The sequence below is a fragment of the Lepisma saccharinum genome, chromosome 1 (genome assembly GCF_977018435.1).
Source record: "Lepisma saccharinum chromosome 1, izLepSacc3.1, whole genome shotgun sequence".
NCBI lineage: Eukaryota > Metazoa > Arthropoda > Insecta > Zygentoma > Lepismatidae > Lepisma > Lepisma saccharinum.
Genome location: NC_139229.1, coordinates 52,700,658 through 52,714,690, shown reverse-complemented (window position 1 = coordinate 52,714,690; position 14,033 = coordinate 52,700,658). Strand labels below are relative to the sequence as shown.

Below are 14,033 nucleotides of genomic sequence, written 5' to 3'. Positions count from 1 at the left end.
TACATGAAACTTTGCCTCTTCCACCGGCTTGAATAAATTTGTCATTTCCATCGAATATTGCCATTTAGACAAATAACGTTATGTTTCTGTGCATTTAGAGCAAGATTTCCACAAACAAAAAACTTCATGGAGAAGAGTACCTTGTAAAAGTTCCGAGGTCATTATCGTGCTCCAAATCCTCCGAAAGGAAAAGTAATTTCGAAAGTGTACACTGCGGCAAACTCCTGTCGCAACCATCATTTACGGTTTAAAACAAGAAAAGGGGTGGGGTGGTGGGGGTTGATATGCAGCTTACTAGTCACGCTTGTTCCGTACTGGATGAGATATTTAACCGCAACGATTTTAGAGATTAGGTGATGTGAAATAATGGGAACGTACATACATAAGAACCGTAATAAAAAGCAGTGATTATTTTTATAATTCATTTCGAGACGACTTTTACATCTCACTTTCTACAAATGTCCTTCGCTGTGTTTGGTTACGGAAAGAATTTTCATGCAGCGACCAAAACTTAGTGCTTTCCTAGAAGCGAAAAATAACATAGAAACATTATGGCTTATCTCAAAATGAAAAGGGAAAACAACGGAATTTTTCAATTCTTTCAGAGAAGAAATCTCGCATGTTAAGACTTGTTTAATATTTTGGTGGACTTCAGCGAAAAAAATAATGCAATTACTTTAGCACAGCTGCAAGTGGGGAAAAATTGAAAACGTAACAAGTGAACGTGAAATCAGTCACACTTGAGTTTGTTGGTCTCTATGTATAATCTCAGGGCTTGGCCTTTTATAACCAAAAAATCACCAAAATGACAAAATAATATGACCTAAAATATAAAATATGCCCTAAACATAACAATATACCCCAACGATATAAATATCTACTATATATACTTATCTATCTATGTAGTTCTTTTTTCAGATAACTTAATTCACGGGGTGCACCATTTATGTAAGAACACCTTACCTACTCAGCTTAGTCGTTAAGTGTTCGTAGCGGAGCTAAGCCACGTCGGTGGCCCAAGCACGCCGAGGCTCTAGGTTTAAGCTCCCTCTAACGATCGTCGTGATTACCCGAAAGGGACAAAAAACAAAAGAAATGTACAGAAATATGAACCTGTAAAGTTAACTGAATATTGAGTACTTTATATTTTGAACTATCTTCTTTGGATTCTTTAAATTTTCATCCAGTTTAGGTCAAGTTTCGCAGCGTAGTGATGAAATAAACAAAATAATAGTCATAAAGAAATATGCATGTAATTTCCATGGACGAAACCAACGACCTCAGCTTGTCACCCTTAGGAACGATATACACCTCTAGTGTCCATATCAGTTTGCAAAGAGGTGACAATTTCAGTTCAAGCTTTTGTGGTTAGAAAGTTGGATTCCTGAGGTTCGTATACTTATCAACCGATGTAGGTGTACTTTTCATATCCGACACAGACTCTATTGGCTAATCGCGGCGACGAGGATGAATGATGATGATAAATTCATGAAGATACACTCATGCCCACGCCAAGACTTAAACCCTGGACCGCCATTGTATACAACGCTTTCGTTCACCGAGGCGGCTTTTAAACAGATAGACCCAAATCTAGCGACATCAAAGCTCTCTCTTCCCTATCGGAAGGACCGCTACCGAAAATTGAAATTAGCCTAGATGTACTTTTCCCTTGTTCTATCTTCGATGCTGCTGTGAATTTTTCGCTGTCGCCGTTGGAAAGGCTAGGACTCTGGGCAAGATATATGTACAATCAGGAACCTACAAAAGCGGTCACATCCGTTTAGATAGCAGTTTACTTTCACAACTTTGTCGGGCCGATGTTAATTTCCCATGGGGGCATCTACGCATGTTCATGCAAATGAGAACATGAGCACACGCGCACACACTCAGATTCACACACAGGCGAAAATGAAAACTCAAAGTAAATTTGTCAAAGGTTACCTGGAAAATGGAAAGTTCTGTGGACCTTCAACCACAATGGAACGAGGATGTTCCAATTATAATGCCTCTAAAACTCTATTTCAATCTCCGTAACGATCACCTTATAGCCCATTTCATATAGTTGAAAACAAGTCAAGATTTAAAGACGGTTTTGGAACTACAGCTCCCAAACAGAATTCTTCGCAAATTGTAAAAAAAAAAAAAATATATATGTATTTGAAATTTGGTGAAAACATTAAAAAATATAACTAGCCATCAGACATAACTTGGACCAAAAGTTATAACTGAAATGGTACAGGTTGGGGGGGGGGATGGGGGTAGCTTCACGATGTTGGTTGGCCTAGGTCTTCATATACACGAAAATCCGAACCTGATAGAGACTATACGGACCTAAACAAAGGGAATTGTTTTATTAGACTGTGGAGATGGAAGTTTTTGTTCACAAAAGTAAACTCTTCCCATACATTCATATTTGCAATTGCGTATATTTAAATACTCTTTCGTGCATGAAATTATTCACGAACTTGATTACTAGTATAATCTAGAACATCTACTTCACGTCCCGCGTTCGAAGCCGGCCTGGGCATGGATGTTTGTGTGCGTCCATTCATAAATTTCATCATATCATCGCTCATCCCCATCTTCGCAAATTAGCCAAAAAGTGGCTCAAAAAGCGAAGTAAAATAAGCAAATCAATATAATATAATATAATACAATATAAACTTCACGTCAAGGAATAGCCAACGTGGATACTAAATCACATTAATGTTGATATTGTATAAATATTCAACCTAATATATATGTACTTTGTTCAATACGTATGCTATTATTGGCGGTAAATAACAAGATGCTCATAAATTGAACGAATTTATATAGATAATTAAATGCTTATTTCACATAAGAACTTTGCTTTTTTATATAAATGTTTTCTCTCTCTAGATATACGCTATGTCATTTTCATGGCGGTCACAGACCACAGAAACGTATAGGGGGCATCAAAGCAAAGAACTTTTCTCAGTAACATTTTTGTTTTTGGCGCTACAAACTTAAAAAAATACAAGTTTTACCGCCTGTATACTGGCAACCCAACACAACATTTGATCGCATCTGTGATGTAACTTCGTCATGAAACGGCGTATGCAAGTGTTGCAAGGAACACACAAATTCTGAGAAAAATTACCAACCATATTATGTGCCGTAAAACGAAGCGAGGAACACGTCCAGTAACGAACAATACGGAAAACGGTGGAAAAAACAAAGTATTCAAAATGAAGTGGTTATATCTGATTTCGTCGCTTTTACTACATATCAAATATTTGTACATTGTCAGGTTGACATCTAAGGGTTAGTCTATCCACTTGTCCTTCTGATACTGGCTGTCTGTGACACTAAACAGTTGCCAAAAATAGAAAATGCCACGAATTCAAAATTCCAAAGATAAGTAACCTATGACTGTAACGTTAAAGCTGTTGTTGAGATAGACCCTTGGCACAGTCAAAGCTTAAGAATTGCATTGTTGGTACAACGACAACATGCTAATAGATCCTCTTTTAAGATCCGAACTCTATTACCTTAAAAGGCAACTTGTAATCAATAAGTCCTGGATTCAACTCCTGGTAAAGGTATTGGTTCGATTCCTTCTACACAGTTCCAATTAACCTATTTGAGCATAAAGAAGCAAAGGTTTATTTTGTTTTAATCGGAAATATTAAAAATAAACACTGCAATCACTCTACCGGTTCATATACAAGATGAATTATTAATTTATGTAGAAATCCACCTACGCAGCCCGAAAGTCCATGATCGAAAACAGATAAAAAATCATTTTGACTCTAAACTTTTATCCGTGTGTGCCAGCAAGAATCCCGCCTGCATCTCAAGCCCAGTAAGCAGCAAGGCAGGAGTGGGAGGACCGCTTACGTTTAGAGATAAAAAGTTGATGGAAGTCGCCCTACTTTGCACGGAACCACCACCTGTTTCTTCTGACATGATTATGAGGGGCATTCAAATGAAACCCGGTCACTAGTGTAATCAGTGTATTAAATGAAAAATGTAGTTATACACATTACACGTACTCAAAAATGTAGATACACACAGTACACACACTCAAAAATAATCGCCAAAACTGTTTGCACATTTATCCCATTGCGACACAAGCCGGTCGATACCATCCTTGAAGAAGCTAGTAGGCTGCTCTCGGATCCAGGCACACACTTCGTCGTCCGATGCGAATCGATGTCCGCGAATAGCTTGTTTGAGAGGTCCAAAAACATGGAAATCACACGGGGAAAGGTCTGGACTGTACGGTGGATGTTCCAGCGTTTCCCACCGAAACTGCTGCACTGTCGTCTTCTTCGCATTGGCCGTGTGTGGGCGGGCATTATCATGCAGGAGGATAACGCCATTGGACAACATGCCTGGGCGTTTCGACTTGATGGCTCGTCGAAGGTTCTGTAACGTGGCTTGATAACGCTGGACATTGATGGTGGTTCCCCGTTCCAGGAACTCGACAAGCAGTGGGCCCTTGTGGTAAAAAAACAAAGGACATCATGACCTTACCAGAACTGGTGTGCACGGCCTTTGCTTTCTTTGGAGGTGGTGAATTCGAATGTTTCCACTGCTTGCTCTGACGCTTGCTTTCCGGTTCAAAATGGTGACACCATGTTTCGTCACCTGTGACAATACGCGACAGTGGGCGGTGCCCACGCTAATACCCAGTAACCGATGGATGTCGTCTACGGTGATTCTGCGGTTGTCCAAGACTAAAGCATTCACTTCCGCAATCATTTCCGGTGTGATGACACGATGAGCCTGTCCAGGACGAGCATCGTCTTCCAGTGACTCGCGCCCCTCAAGGTATCGTTTGCGCCATTCCACAACACTTGAACGACTCAGACTGTACTCACCGTACACAGCCTTCATCCGTCGATACATTTCACGGCCTCCCAACTCCTTCCGCCGCCAAAAAACGAATCACTCCTCGTTGTTCCTGCTTACTCGCCTGCATGTTCTGTACTGGACGATAACTTGTGTGACCACCTTCTCTTCGACATGATACCACACTGGCGCTATGCAACGTCAAATGGTGCGCACGCCTCAGTCTCTCGACCAATAGCTGGCGCTACCATACCCGCAGTTACGTAGTGCCACCATACATGTACGGCACATTTAGACGCGCTGACCGGGTTTCATTTGAATGTCCCTCATACAATGCCAAAATGCCCTGTTCCTCGCCAATCAGATGGCGAAAGGTTTCCCATTGCACGAACGCGACCGACGAAGCCTCCTGCCTCCCTCCTTCCCGCCCTCTGTTACAGCCCCGTGCATGTGGATAGGAGAGCACTCTTTCACAAATATGGCGGGTTGATTATACCTGATCTATTTTTTCATCAGGAGAGTATATTCTTGGCTAACTAGGCTATCTGCGAAGCCAGAAGCCCAGTGAGTAAAATGCGCAGGAAAAATCTATTAGAAATTGTAAATGAAATTACCTACTCATTTGAGCAAGATGATGATGATGATTCTGGAGTACGCAACCTCATTTCTTAGAAGTTTGCAACCTGGCTGCCGTTGGCATGGCAACGTGACTTCCTTGAAAACGCCGAGAACGAGAAGTGGGTGTGTCTAACAACTTACATAAGGCGTTTACGCGAGCCTAATCTTCTCCCTTCCTCTATAGCATAGGACCACGTGTCATAGTGAGATAGCCCAGATTTTGGACTCAGAATACGCCACTGGTTTTCATGCTCATGTCGCTCAGTTGTATGTATGTCTAAATAAGCATTCGACAGGTTAGAAACAGTGATTCGCGATGGCTCAGTTGGTAGAAAGTCTGACAAGGGACGGCAGACCCGGTAAAACAGAAAAAACGCTGACATCAGATTCGAGCAAGTGTTCTCGGGTTATCATCTAGGTTAATTCGGCTTTAGGGACGCTAACGACGTTAGCGTACCTAACCTCAAATTAACTTGGCTGCTAACCCAAGAACACTTGTTCGAGTCAAGTCGCCCGGAAATCTACAATCCCTATTATATTATCAGATATTAAGTCACTTCAAATGGACATGAATTGAGACTCGTAATCGCATCATGATTGGATAGTTAACAAACTAGCTCTCTAGCCTTCTTAAACCCGAAGATTTATGACTGCAGCAACACAAGCCTTTCATCTGTAACTATCCTGGGCAAGACCTATATACACTTCTCCATCCTTACTGATTTTCTTTAGGGCCATCTCAACGTTACCCCTCCATCTTCGTTTTGGCCTTCCTACAGGTCTTTTACCATCAAGTTTCCCAACAAGAATCCTGTAAACTCTTCTTTCCTCTGCCATTCGTGCCACATGGTCTGCCCATCCGGTCTTCTTGATTTAATTATTCTAATAATATCTGGACATGAATACAAATTATGCAGACCTGTATCCTCGTCCCTTTTAGGTCCAAATTTTATTTTCAAATACTCTTAATTTATGTAAGGGACCAAGTTTCAAGTCCATATAATACTGGATGGATGGTTAGAAGAGGTTTGCGAACAAGAAGAATACCCATTTCTCCACTATGCTTCACACGTGCATGCATTATCCCACACAGCACACGAATGTCCAAAAGACATCCATTGTAGATCGCTTAAATATTTGTTTCGGAAGTTCATGATATCCAATAGATATCCAGAAATACACAATAGACATCCATGAATATCCAAATAGACATCCATAGGATCTCCCCTGGATACCCATTTGTCAGTATCGTGATATCCAGGGGATATCTAGAAAAGGATGTGTTATGGACGTTTCTGGATCACTTTTGAACATATTTTGGGCATCAAGTGAGACGTTATCAGGACATTACGCTATGATTTAGACATTATTCGCACGTACTTTGGATAGTGTATGGAAAGGAAAAATACACATTTTAGACTTACATTTAGATCTTACCTGGACATTATTTAAATGTGAAAATAACATTTTGCGGACCAGTTTCTCACATTTTCTTGATGTTATTGGGATCTAAGAAGGATGTTTCCTTGACTAGATGAGAACTTTTTTTGGACATTTTCCTAGCATTATATGAATATAACAGGAAAGGTTTTTGAATTATGGTAAAACATTATCAGGACACCATTTAGACATAAAATAGATGCCTCCTGAACTGAATTGTACATAAAACTATACATTTTGAGCAATTTCTTAGGAAATCGCATGTGTACGAGACAATACTCTTCATTATTAGGAAACGTTTCAAGGAGCTAAGAGGGTTTCATCTGGATTATATTTAGACAGTTGTGTTTGATTGATTGATTTCGTTTATTTTAATTTGCTTTTATTGCCACCTTTGGCTAATGGCGAAGATGAGGATGAATGACGATATGCTGAAATAGATGGACACTCTCAAACACCCATGCTCAGACCGGGATTCGAACCCAGGACCCCTGGCGTTGTGGCGCGATGTGCTAACCACACCGACATGAAGGCCGGCTAGTTTTGTACTCATATGTTTACAACATGCACTACCCCCCCCCTTCTCTCTCTCTCTCTCTCTCAAAGTTTCTGAATCTGCGGCGATCAATCTAATGGGACAGATTGCATTTCTAGATTCTCAGATGTTGGCTAATACGAAAGCGCGATTAGAAATTATACATTCCACCGCTAGGGAAAGGTATCGGATATGCGCCAGATGGATGTACTTGGGATTTCTGCAAACAAAATCCTGTCGCCAGATGCCGTTAGTGTGCAGGCACGGGATTGCATATCAAGTGCCACCTTCTGACGCAGTCAGATGATTGCGTCTTTCATTCCTGGGTGTCATATTACCTCCTCTGAGCTTGCTGTGTCTCGAGATGACTGACCGGCAGTTTTGTGTTTGCTTGTTTGATTAAGTAAACGTGAGATAGGCTTGAGCCGGTGGATTACCGAATTCATTTTAATAGGTTTTAAAAGAAAATCTGCTTTCAAGCTCTCTCCAGAGGTTCTTGTAGTCTGAAAATAAGTGATCCACCTGTGACCAAGGAAGGCACGATACTGGAGAGGCATAAACAAAGGACTTTATTCCATAAATCATCTTTATTTTAAGCTGAAATAGGGAAATGCTGTGGAGTTTCAACTTCATTAAAGCAAGCATTGTACCTAGGTATGTACTTTTAAATAGACAATATTCGTTACTTGATGCTTTGGTTCCCTAAAGTCAAATTCAGATAGTTAATGTACGAAGTACAATCAAAAAGTGGTGGCGCTGCTGTTGCGTGGAACAATTGCAAGCAAACTGTGTAAGCACCACAAATTATCCCAAGTTTCTTCGCCATGCTTGTACAGTCACATTTGTAACGATACCATCAACCTTCAACGGGATCGATGTAACCCATACATGTGCGTGACTTTACAAATTGCACAAGCTTGTAAGCTAGAGTATGCAAAGATATTTTGACTTCACAACATCGCTTAAAGGGTCGCGTTTTCATTTCATTTCTAGCTTTATTTATTTTACGTTGTCATTCTACACTTCTACGTTAATAGCCGGCCCCTGTGGCGGAGTGGTTAGCACATCGTGCTACGACGCCAGGGGTCCTGGGTTCGAATCCTGGCCTGGGCATGGATACTTGTGAGTGTCCATTCATCAATTTCATCATATCATCACTCATTCCCATCTTCGCAAATTAGCCAAAAGTGGCATAAGAAGCGAAGTAAAATAAAGCAAATCAAATCAAATCAAATTCTAGGTTAATCACAACAGTGAGAATAAATGATGAATTGACGTTAACAGAAGAAACAATACATGCAATTAAACGGTTCATGTGTTACCTTGAATTCAAATGAAAGACCCATGACTTTGTAATTGGCTAAGCAATCAATTCACGTTGTCGTGGTTGATTGAAGTCGACAATTTGAGGGGAGCAGGGTGGAAATCTCCTTGTGAAAAAAAATGCTGTATAGTTTAAGAAATATCGAACTGACAGTACACACTGACAGACTAGAATACCGCTGGATACCAGTGGTTCCCAAGGAAGCCTGAATCAGATCGGGTTATGAAATTTTTAAATAAAAACACGAAACTAGAATAAATGAAATCTATGAATTTGGGTTAAATAAATAAAATCAAAATCATTATAATTCTTGTTGCATCTACCACTTTAATTTTCATTTTCAATTCAAGTCTCACTTTGAATTTAATTTTCATTTTAATCCTAATCATAATAATGTCATTCGACTTAGTTCTATTTCCACCTTATTGGATTCCATTAATATTATTTGTAACAATTAGGTAGGTAAGGTACATATGTTTTACATCAAACAGCCAAAAATTAAGTTAATTTCACAATTGAAGACTAAAATTGGTAGACGCTGTAAGTGCCACAATAATTCAAATACCGTTTTCCACGTTAAACTTTGAAATGTGCCATGCTTTATAATGTGGTAAACGTGAAATGTGGCTGGTAGCCCTCTAAGTATTTCAAAGGGCGTGTAAGGAGGTCACTAGTGTGTACGTTCTTACGGGCTGATGTGCGGAACGATGCGATTCGATTTCCCAACACTTTCGCTTTTGGTACTTACAACGTTTACCACTTTTAGTCCTCAATTATATTAATTCTATGTATAAGTATACATTGTATGTTAACATGTATGTATCTATCATATCATGTATGTATCCTTACATTTGTGTTCTTGTATATCCACAAAACTCATCTCCATGGAAATAAAATAAAAATAAACTAACACGGAATACTAGATATATGACCTACTCTGGAAACTAGAGTGGATCAAACACCCTATTGCAAAGTGTAATCCCAACGAATCTCTATTTACAAAACCCAGCTTATAAACAATTACCACATCACCGGATCTAGTACCTATATATTCATTCACAACATATTTACAACTGTTATGGATCCCTGAATGATTTATTTCACTTACTTACTCGCACCCGTGGCCGCGGTGGCTCAGTCGGTAACGCGTCTGACTACCATGCTCAAGGTCCCGGGTTCGATCCCCGGCCGGTTCAAATCCGGGAATTTTTCTAACGGTGGAAGCGGCCCCGGCGCCTACCCAGCGTCGAATAACATGGGTACCTGGGGGAAACCCTGGGGGGTAAAGGCGGTCAGGGGCGTGATGCTGATCACATCACCCCCACTCACGACCGGATCAAGAAAGTGTGGGGCGTTACCCCCACACCCCCTATACGCCTTAATGGCGTGGTGCTATGCACAGGGGAACACTTTACCTTTTACTTACTCGCACCCCCCCCATAAAAACATAACATAAAATAACATGCATACAATAATTAACTAAATTCCAAACTATTATAACAGAGACGACTTGTTCTGGATACCAAAATAACTCTTGATATTAATACACATTTAACTATTACAACATATCATAACCAAATTTTGTGTGTAACATTGTTTTATTTCTTTCCTTTTCCTTTGTAGTATATATGTAATTGTATATTATAAATAAAGAATTTAAAGAAAGGAAAAGTGGGGAACCGATAAATTCAGAGCAACTGGCGTCCTGGTTTATTTAAAGGCACCAGGACAAAGCGCATACCCTCGAATGTATTGGGGTGGAGGCTGGCCTACTTAGGGGGTTCCCCCCCTTTTCGTCTAGTTTAATTTCTAAGTTATAAACATGGCAGCGTTACATAACAAGATCATAGATTTCAAAATTGAATTTGAATTTGAATTTAAAATTTTGGGAGCGTCAGCACTTAGGCTATTTTGCTCCCTTCACATTATACGGGGGCCAGCCCCTTACCATTACATATAACAACTCTAACGTTGCATTTAAAATCTTAAAATGTTCTGACTTCTGTTAAAAGCACACACAAAGACAAAAAACAGGACAACACACACAAAATTATACTGGCCATAGTGCCAGTCGCCAGAGCCTCGTTAGTCTTTAGTCCAGGGTGCACTACGTGGAAGTGAGGTTGACTTTTGGGTGCCTACGTGCAAGGTACCCCTTACACCCCATAGATTTCAAAAGTTTCTTAAATAGCAATGAGCACTCTCTCAGGAAAGAGTAATTTGAGCACGAATAAATAAATATGCATAACAACTTTCTATCCTTACACGGTATGTAATGAGATTCACTCCCCTGCAATTCGTGTTCCCTACCTATCAGGGTTTTAGGACTGTAGTGTAAGCACTTGGTTCACGAACCGTACATGTTTCCCCCCCTCATTGAAAAACGAGGATGCCTTCAACTTCCCAGCATGGGTTACATCTTAACGAGGCTATCTCGTCTCTCCTGAGAGTGGCATCATAACGTCCCACAGAAAACAGCGTGGAGCGTGTGTCGCAGTTATCATACGGCGTGGCATAAATGCAAGAAGCATGCTGTGACCCTTGCCGCAGTTCCTATGTATGCATCCAGCATCCACAATGAGAGCATCACGTTGCATTATGCATCTGCGTACCATGGGCAATATTGAAAAGAAGCTCTGAAATATTCAGATATGTCGGGTAGCGTGGACTAAAACAGAATGTGATATGCTCCAGTGAAAAAGATGCGCCTGCTGGAATTGAGGGTGAGGCAAATTAGATTTTCTTCTGATAATAATATAATATAATATAATATAATATAATATAATATAATATAATATATAATATCTTAAAGTTCGTAAGATATAGACTTCATATCCAATAGTCATGACGAGGTACTTCTTAACTTGATACCAAGGTGAAAACAGGAATATATCGACTGCATGAAGATGTTCATGCTTCGTAGGGTTGGTATCGGTGACGGCAATTGTAATAGTAGGCGAATTGTACATCACGATGTGGATTTACTGTGTTTTCGATAATGCGGGGATAAAGGATTGAAACGATTGATTGATTTGGCTTATTTTGCTTCACTTCTCTGGCACTTTTGGATAATCGAGAAGATGAGGATGAGTTATAATGTGATTAAATTGATCCAGTCGGGATTCCAACCTGGGACCCCTGACTTCGCAGCGTGCTGTGCTAATCAACCCGCCACAGAGGTCGGCAAAAATTGAAATGAAAATGTCAACAAGCAGAGGGATATCTGTACTGAACTTCAGTATAATTCCGTGCCTTAAAACAATATAGGACGTGGAATAATGGCAATGGTAAAAAATTGTAGCAATTTGATACCGTTATTCTAGCTTGAATTTATTTTATTTCAACAAACAAATACAATTATTTGTTTGTAGATTTGTTACAATTCACCATTTGAGCTAAGAAAGTGCAAAGTTTAATTCATATAACTAACTGTACTAGAAAAACCCTCAATTAAAAACTGCATACCGCATGGTGATTGTACGGAGGATAAAGTATAATCTGAATTTTCAGTGCACCGACAATGTCACCCCTGTGACCTAGCGATACCGGTTCAGCCTCGAGTCCTGGGCGGAACATGTGAGTGTCCTATAACATATATAGGGTCATCCATATTTGTCACATTTTTTTCTTTCACTGTAGCGGTCGACGGAGCATGGTGCTGATCATAACATCTCGAACATGGCTGAGATCGATAGAATATCTGGGGCCCATTCCCCCACATCCTCCTTGTATGTCTCTTAGCATGGTGCAAAGTGCATGGGAAACTTTTCCTTTTACGTGGCGGTATAGGCAGTTAGGAAGATTTGGTCCACTGCTGAAATGTAGTATTTTTCTTGCGACTTGTTAATTGATAGTCGTTTATTGTTACTTGTCTCTTCTTGATTCTAGGCGACCGAAAATGGTAAACAGAACATATTGTGCTAAAGTGCAAGAACTATGTTTTATATCTTAAATAGTGTATCATCTCATGAATTCATTGATTCTACACAGGAAGTGTGAAAACTAATTTCAGTGATTGTATACAAGGAACAAGAACGTTGGCCAAAGTCGAGAGCCTTTTCTTTGACAGGGTCAAAGAAGAAGAAGACTGATCGTCTCCGAAATGCAGTTCGTATGCAATACCTGCACATGATGGAGAAGTTCACCCATCCCATGGACGGCCATGGTTTTGCTGATGCTGTACCCGGACGAGTCACCGGACGTCGTGCGAATGCTGAGTGGCCCGCGAGAAGCCGAGACTTAACACCATTGGATTGTTTTCCCCTAGGTGTAATTTAGGTTAGGTGTAATTTAAAGAGAGTGTGTACGCCACGAAACCTCCGGATGTGGACATTTTATAAATTAATTCGAAAGGAGTTTGATAGAGGGCAGCACAGAACGTTTAACACTGCCCGAGAAATATTTTGCAAATATTGGTATCTATGCTAATTTCTAAACAATAAAAAAATTGGTACATTTCAGCGGTGGAACAACTCCTGCAACCCAACAACATAGAGCATCACAGTAAAATAAAAAAATGGGGCATAATTTCAGATAACCATATATATGATATTGTATTATTGCATATTATTTGGCCTGTTATGGGGAGAAACTGATTCTTGAGTATCAATTTTAATTCACTGACTGTATGCAAAAAGTACAGAAACTGTTACCCAACGACTAATCATTCATTCATTCTCATCGTCGCGAAAAACATAAATAGGCAGGGAAATGCGGCTTAAATATAATAACTACAAAAATACCTTCTCTGACAAACTAATAGTAACGAAGAATCTCTCCTTTGGTTCGTTGGTTGAGTTAGTGTTTTAAGTCCACTTTATGCACAGTAAGGCTAATCGGGGTTGGACATACAGTTTAAAGTGGGATTCGTACCACTATGTACATCCGCCTGGGACCCCTTGATCTCTGCGCCATCGGGCAGACAGTAAAATCTCTCCTTTGCCCTCTTCTCCCCTATGTGCAATAGAGTGCAATTTTAAAACATTTGTAATGAATCTCCTATTGAGGTACAAAGACCGTTCCACAGAGCTGTTTTTCTAGTAGACAAAATCGATATTCGACCCACCATGTGAGCAAAGGTGGAAGCAACCTCAATATGCATTGCTGGGGAGGGGGAGGGTGGGGGCAAATATAATACCATGAATTAATTAATGTGTATCATTGGCTTCGTTCGAGAGCCTAGCAGTACCGTACAGCTTAATCTGTTTCATAATTGGAGGAAAAATACCGCAAAAACCTTTTAAAACAATGTACGTTGTAAAAGTTGGAATAAAAACAGTATCCTTTATGAGAGATGTA

At 40.1% G+C, this 14,033-nt stretch overlaps 1 protein-coding gene across 8 annotated transcripts in view; it reads right to left on the bottom strand.

Annotated features, from left to right (window-relative positions):
- Window positions 1-14,033, bottom strand: part of brp (ELKS/RAB6-interacting/CAST family member bruchpilot) — a 681,904-nt gene that overhangs the window by 261,791 nt on the left and 406,080 nt on the right. The gene's annotated exons all lie outside the window — the stretch shown is intronic.